Below are 7,106 nucleotides of genomic sequence, written 5' to 3' on the forward strand. Positions count from 1 at the left end.
GTTTTATATCCCCAGTCAAATTACATTACATTACATCCTACAGAGAACAAACATACATAAAGAAAGTTTCTGCAAATTTTAGAGCACAATTTCTATTTTCACAATTTAGCATACTGATAAAACAACTTATTGTAGTGACCCGCTACTGGCTGGTGCGGGCCTATAGACGATTGTGAGGTATGGTCATGCTGATGGCTGTGCCAGGAGGATCATGGAAGGCTCACACCCTCTGGAAAAGGGACTTACATGTTGTTCATGTTGTTGTTTGATGGTTTAAAAGTATGTGTGTTTATTTTGTGATTCTGCATTGGTGAGTGGGTTTAGTTAGGTGGCTTGGTGGTCACTGTGAGGGTGAAGTGTATGGCTGGTGACCTCCCCTGTGGATTCAGTGCTCTGCATTTACCTTTCTGCTGTGGTGCTTAATTAAGAGCCCTTCTCTTCCCTCACAGGCCACATTTTTATTTTACGTTTTTCCTAATATGTTACATTCAGCAATAGTAACCATGCATTAAAACATGCAGGAGGGTGTTCTCTGTAAAGGATATGTTAACATCTTTTCATGTAACTAAACCCACTCACCAACACAGAATCTTTTCATATTTTGTTGATCCATGGAAATCAACAAGATATGTAATTTGACCAAGGACGCCAAAACTTACAAAGACTGTAAATATGCCCATCTTTCAGCCTGCAGCAGTTTAGCCCCACCCATTCACGCTGAAGTTATAAGAAGTGTTTCAGCCCAGGCTGCTTTTTAAATTAAGTGCAATGCAGGGCAACCAATCAGAACAGAGCTCATTAACATATATCAGTATTAGAGGCACAGTAACAATAACAGCCTGTTTAATTCTAAGGGATAAAGAGAGGTTGTGAAATCAGAATGTAAATAAAGAATTAGGACTGTTATTGGTGCATAAAATACACAAATGGTGATCTATTTTTAATAAATTAATTTTAATTAATGATTTCACTTTGTTTTTTTTTAGGAGCTGGAGTTTCTTTGTTTTCTGTAGTCCAATTTTGCACACATTTGCACTGTAAATGAGATTTAATTAATGCACGATTTATTTAACTACATGAATGGTGCAAATGTGCGCAAAATTACGCCTCACATAACAAAAGAGCTCCAATTATACTGTAACTCTTAGCAAGCTTCTTGATGTTATGTTAATATTAGGCTACGTTCAGTTACAGTTAACACGGCATCTACTTTACTTTTCTTTGAATTGTCGCGCCACAGATCTGCAAAATGTACAGTAAAATACTGTTGTAACACTGCAGACCCATGAAGAGAGGGATCCATAAGTAGAGTTGAATCTAAAAACAGAAACAGTTCAAGGCTCAGAGCAAAAGCAAGCAGACCAAAGTAGACAAAAACAAAAGCAAAGGAATATACTGAAAATTAGAGGGCAAAGACAAAAATCGAGAGTCATAAAGCAAAAGAGCAAATTCAGAAAAGCAAGTGACACCAACACAAGCAAGACTTCACAAAGAGTCCTTATCAGGAGCCTGCATTGAGGAACAGGTGAGAAGTCAGAACTCTGGAGAGGACCTCTGGTGGTGAGGTGCAGGTATGGCAAGCACAGATAACTATAACTATACTGTATTCTTCTGTAAGCAATTTCACTGTGATCCTACAGTTTTTTCTTATACATCAACAGTAACACTGGAATGTTTTACAGCTAAAACATGGTGTACTGAACCTGTAAAAACATGTAAAACTATAGTGAACCAGACATATAATCATGAGGGTCAATAATCTGATGGTCTTCTGTAGATGATCTACAGATACTGCAGTTATTAACAAACTTTCTGGTGGCACTAGGTTTAGGGTTAGGGCTACATTTAATAGAATCTTTTACACTCAACTTTGAGTTCAGTTGCATTTAATAGATATTCATTTAAATGTTAATTATAAATGAACAGAGACTGAGCATCTACAAAGCATCTACACTGGACCATCCAAATAAAGTGTTACCTGCACATAACTACATATGACATGCTACCCATGTGCAACCAGCACGCTGACATCAGCGGGGGCAATTTAATGCACAGGCTTGGATCTTTATACATGTCATTCATGTCAGTGACTGTTTACTGGCCTGATTTACTCAAAACATGCTGATTGACAGCTGTATCAAATACATTTGAGTGGAAAGTTGGAGGTAGGTACTTACAGCAAAATACTCAAACAAGAAGCTCATAAAGAAAAAGAAGTACTTTGCAAAAGCAGACTTTTATTTTAAATATTCTCAAAATGATGGGATTTTTTTAGTTCATTATCTGGGGCATCAACATCACCTAGCCCACCGGTTAGCTCCTGTAGCCAGGATGCCATGTTAACCCCTTAACAAGCAAACAAGTTTTGTGATGAAGTTTTGGTTATTCTTTTCAAACTATCATGGTGGAGGGATGCATGAAAGGTGTTCTAATGCAAATAGTCCCCAAAGAAAAGAGGGTAAAATTTTTAGATTGACCATTATTTCATCTTCATCAGTGTTATATATAAAAAAAATAAGGAGATATATGAAGTTTCATTGGTGGTTTTGGATAGTAAATAAAATGGTTATATTTACATTGTGGACATCAGTATTCCTGGTGTTTATCACCACCACTGTAAAGAAATCAGAGTCTGTAGGTGTCTCTGTAAATGAACAATTTCACATCACTCAGAGTGGCTTTGTTTATTCTGACCCTCTACGGTTTTTATCGGTCTGGCTCTTGGTCTAAGTTAATGTAGTAATGGAGAAATGATAAATGGCAGTGCAGGAAGTCACTGGATGGTGGTGGCGGTGGTGAGTGCACCTTCATGAAAAACAAAGGCTTTGTGTTTTTTGACAGTGTGTGCTGTTCAGAGTGCAGTTATGCTAAGCACTTGTTCAGTTGACTGCCTCTTTGATAACAGACATGATAACTCTGTGTCATAGCTGCCAACAACATGGCTAGGTAACCAAGCAGTTTGAGATGAGTTTTAGTCAACAAGGTTGCATTCACACAACAAACACTTATCAAGTAAGTCTGACAAGTCACTTTATTTACTGAAATAACTCAGCTGATTCAGTTTCACTCAGTTAAATAGTTATGTACAACCCCATATCCAAAAACGTTGAGACGCTGTGCACAATGTAAATAAAAATAGAATGCAATGATATGCAAATCATATGAACCATACTTTTAAGGGAAAATACTACAAAGACAGTATATCAAATGTTGAAACTGAGAAATGTTATTGTTTTTTGAAAAATAAATGCCCATTTTGAATTTGATGCTAATAACACAAAAAAGTTGGGACGGGGGCATGTTTACCACCGTGTTTCATTACCTCTTCTTTTAACAACACTCTGTAAGCGTTTGGGAACTGAGGAGACACTGCTATAGTTTTGAATGTTTTCTCATTCTTCATTGATATAGGATTTCAGGTGCTCAACAGTTTGGGGTCTCCTTTATCATATGGCAGACGTTTTCAGTGGTGCCAGGTCTGGACTGCAGGCGGGTCAGTTTAGCACCCAGACTCTTTTAATATGGAGCAGTGCTGTTGTAATACATGCAGAGTGTGGTTTGTCATTGTCTTGCTGATTTAAGTAAGGCCTTCCCTGAAAGAGATGTCATCTGGATGGCAGCATATGTTGCCAAAACATGTATATATTGTTCAGCATTAATGGTGCCTTCACAGTTGTGCATGTCACCCATGCCATGTGCACTAATGCACCCCTATACAATCATTAATACTGAACACTGATAACAAGCTGAGTGGTCTTTAGCCCGGAGGACACAGTGTCTATGATTTCCAAAAAGAATTTCAGATGTTGATTTGTCAGACCACAGGACACTTTTCCACTTCCACTCAGTCTATTTTAAATGAGCTCGGGCCCAGAGCAGGTGGCAGTGTTTCTGGATCCTGTTTATATTTGATTTCGTCTTTGTGTTTTAGAGTTTTCACCTGTATTTGTGGATACAGTGACAAACTGTTTCATAGACAGTGTTTTTAATGCAGTGCCACCTGAAGGCCCAAAGCCTTACATATACACTGACCTGACAGTGTATATGTATCCGGCACAGTTACATTTCCAGCCAAGAGCAACTTCATGGTTAGAAACATACCACTGATAAAGGGCTAGAGGATAAGTAACACAGACTTCATCAAATAGATTCCAGTCTCTGAACTGTACACCAGCAAGGTGGAGCTACAAGGCTTTCTAAAATAAAAAAGTTGTAATATGATAGAAACCTACTTGAGTGTTCTTTAATACAAAGCCACAGATGTAGGCCTTCATGGAGCTGTCATTTATGCATAGCTGCAGCGTGAGTCAAGTTCATTGACGGCTAGTTTCACAGCGCATATCAAGTGCTCGCTGCGTGACAGTGTTATTTGGTCAGTCCGTCGACATTTTTTCGAGCTTCACAGACCATGTGTCATCTGTGACAAGAAGTTGGTAGCATATCCAAGTGTTGTCTTTCGATTAGAGAAGTTGTGTGAGATGTGAAGTCGAAGAGGACATCAGTGGAGCCATGAAAATATACCATGATTTCTCATTCGGACACTGTATCTCACACATTAAACTACTTCTGTGTTCAAAATTGATCTGGACAATCATCCTCTATACATTTGCAATGTATTTCTGGCAACTTTAGCCAATTTAATTGCTGTTGTGGTCATTTTCTGTGGCTAGTCAACAGATGGAACCGTTGTTCAGTTTGCACTGAACACTTGGGTGCTCTCTCTCTCTCTCTCTCTCTCTCTCTCTCTGTCTCTCTCTCTCTGTCTCTCATCCACTAAAAGTGCTCTTCATTTCCTGGTCATGAAATCAGTTCCAGCAATAGCTCACAACATTCACTGACTGCTTCACAGAGACTAAAATCTTTGACTAAGTTACGTTGTCAAATGGGGTTCCTGATGAAAAATGAATGGGAAATACACAACCGGTTGTTATTATTGTACTTAAAGGTACTTTAATACATTTATTGGGATTTTGTTTACCAGTGACGGCATGAAAACACACTTAAAAAAGAGCAGGGGTTTGTCAGGGGTTCTTTTATAAAGGCAAAGGCTCTATTTAGAACCATGTGTTCTGTATAGAACCTTTTCATAACTGAATGGTTTCTTTCATGTTGAAACAGTTCTTCAGATTGATGGAGAATGCCTTGTATAAGGTTCTATGTAGAACCTTTTCAAAAATGATTCTATATAGCACCAAAAAGGGTTCTGCTATCATTAAGATGTCAAGTTTGTAACAACAGAGGAATCTTTTTGGTGCTTTTCAAAAGGGTTCTATATAGAACCATATAAAACACATTCTTAATCAATCTGAAGAACCATTTCACTGTGCAAAGAACCATTCAAGCATGAAGTTGTTCCATAAGAACCCCTGGGGTACTATCTTTTTTACATAGTGTACATAATGTTCTAAGTAGTTGTAATTATGTAATTAATTTGTATAATTATGCCATAGAAGTTACATAACAATGAATCAGTGTGAAATGAAATGAAAGTTTATTATCAATTAGAATCACTGCATTTCACCCAGCATGCTACACATACGAGGCATTTGTCTTGGTGAGTGCGCATATAGACGACATGTAACATATTAAATAGACACAGGCAATGAACAAATACTCAGAAAAATAAGACATTAAACTAATGGACAAAGTAAAAAAAAAACAACAAAAATAGAATTAGGAATAAGAGAGCAGATATAAAGAAATTGGTGTGAAAGGAAGATTCTTTTGTCTCAACAAACTGCAAACAAATAGCTTTAAAAGAGGACTAGAAATGACCTCACATAGTCAGCTCAGCACATTCGAGGTCGATGTGGTGACAGATGTGCTTGGAAGCAGAGATTTCTACCGTCATGAGCCCCTCTGTCTCCTCCCCCCCCAGACGATGGCTGCTGTGGTTGCTGGGAAACCAGCACCTCCACCTCCTCATCTGACTTCCAACCTTTCCAGCAGTGGCACTGCAGATCAATCAGCTGCGAGCACGCAAAGACAGCAGACAGCCTAGCTTTCTTACTACTATCACCAGTTTTCAGTTTCAAAATATCACCATATCAAACATAAAGCGACAAATAAAGTAAAATTATAGCACAATTACCATAATACAAACAAATGTACCTTTCTTCTTGGTACAAAATGCATATGAATCAGTAGATATGACATGAAATCACCTTTTTTTTCAATATCAATACATATAATGATACTTTAAGTGATAGTTGATACAGATACTAATTCAACATGTTTTCCTTTGGCCCCCTTAAGTCTCGGGACCCACCAGAGTGAGGACCAAGAAGCTTTAATGGGTTAAATGTTTTCATTTCTCACCCTATAACTTCAGAGCAAATGCCAGTTTTCATTGTTTTCTATGTAATTGCCAAATAGCAATTAGAAAGTAAAAAAGTCTGGGAAGGTAAAAAGCCTTGCAGTTTCCCTTGCAGTATGTTAAGTATTGCAAGTGTTTGCGTTGGTGGGCTTTGGACAGAGATTCAGATGAGATACCACAAAAGGCTGAGACATAAAGCACACCACAAAGAGCAAACAAACCGCCAAGAAAAACAGCAAAACAGCAGCAAACAAACCCAACTCTGCCACTACTGTCACAATGAAAATACCCATTTTCCTTAATGCTTAAATTTAATATACAGAAAATAATTCCAACCCTCATCAATTTACAGGAAGAGTGGAGGGGTGTTACACTTGCAATGGGGGGCAACTCCCTATTAATGCCCATGGTTTTAGAATAGGATGTCCAACAAGCCAATATAGGTGTAATAGTCAGTCCACATACTTTTGACCTGATATACAGCATTATACTGTATACTGAAAAATCCATATCTGCTGAAGCTACTGTTTACAAATTACCAAAGCATTTCAGTTTCGTAAAGCTGGGATTCACTAATGACAAAAAATATTAATTAATGCCACGCAGATCTGTCTCAATTTCAGCCTCTCTCATTTTCCCCCCTCTTCTGCTCCTACTTGCCATCCATCTGTTGCTCATTTCCTTTTTTCTGGTCCAATCCAGTCCTGCAGTGAAGCCCACTGTCTGTGTACGCAGCTCTGCTAACTGATGTGGGCTAGACTAATACGCAGCAGAGAAGTGAGTAGAGTGT

Source organism: Colossoma macropomum, unplaced genomic scaffold, assembly GCF_904425465.1.
Source record: "Colossoma macropomum unplaced genomic scaffold, Colossoma_macropomum, whole genome shotgun sequence".
In the NCBI taxonomy this organism is placed as follows: Eukaryota; Metazoa; Chordata; class Actinopteri; order Characiformes; family Serrasalmidae; genus Colossoma; species Colossoma macropomum.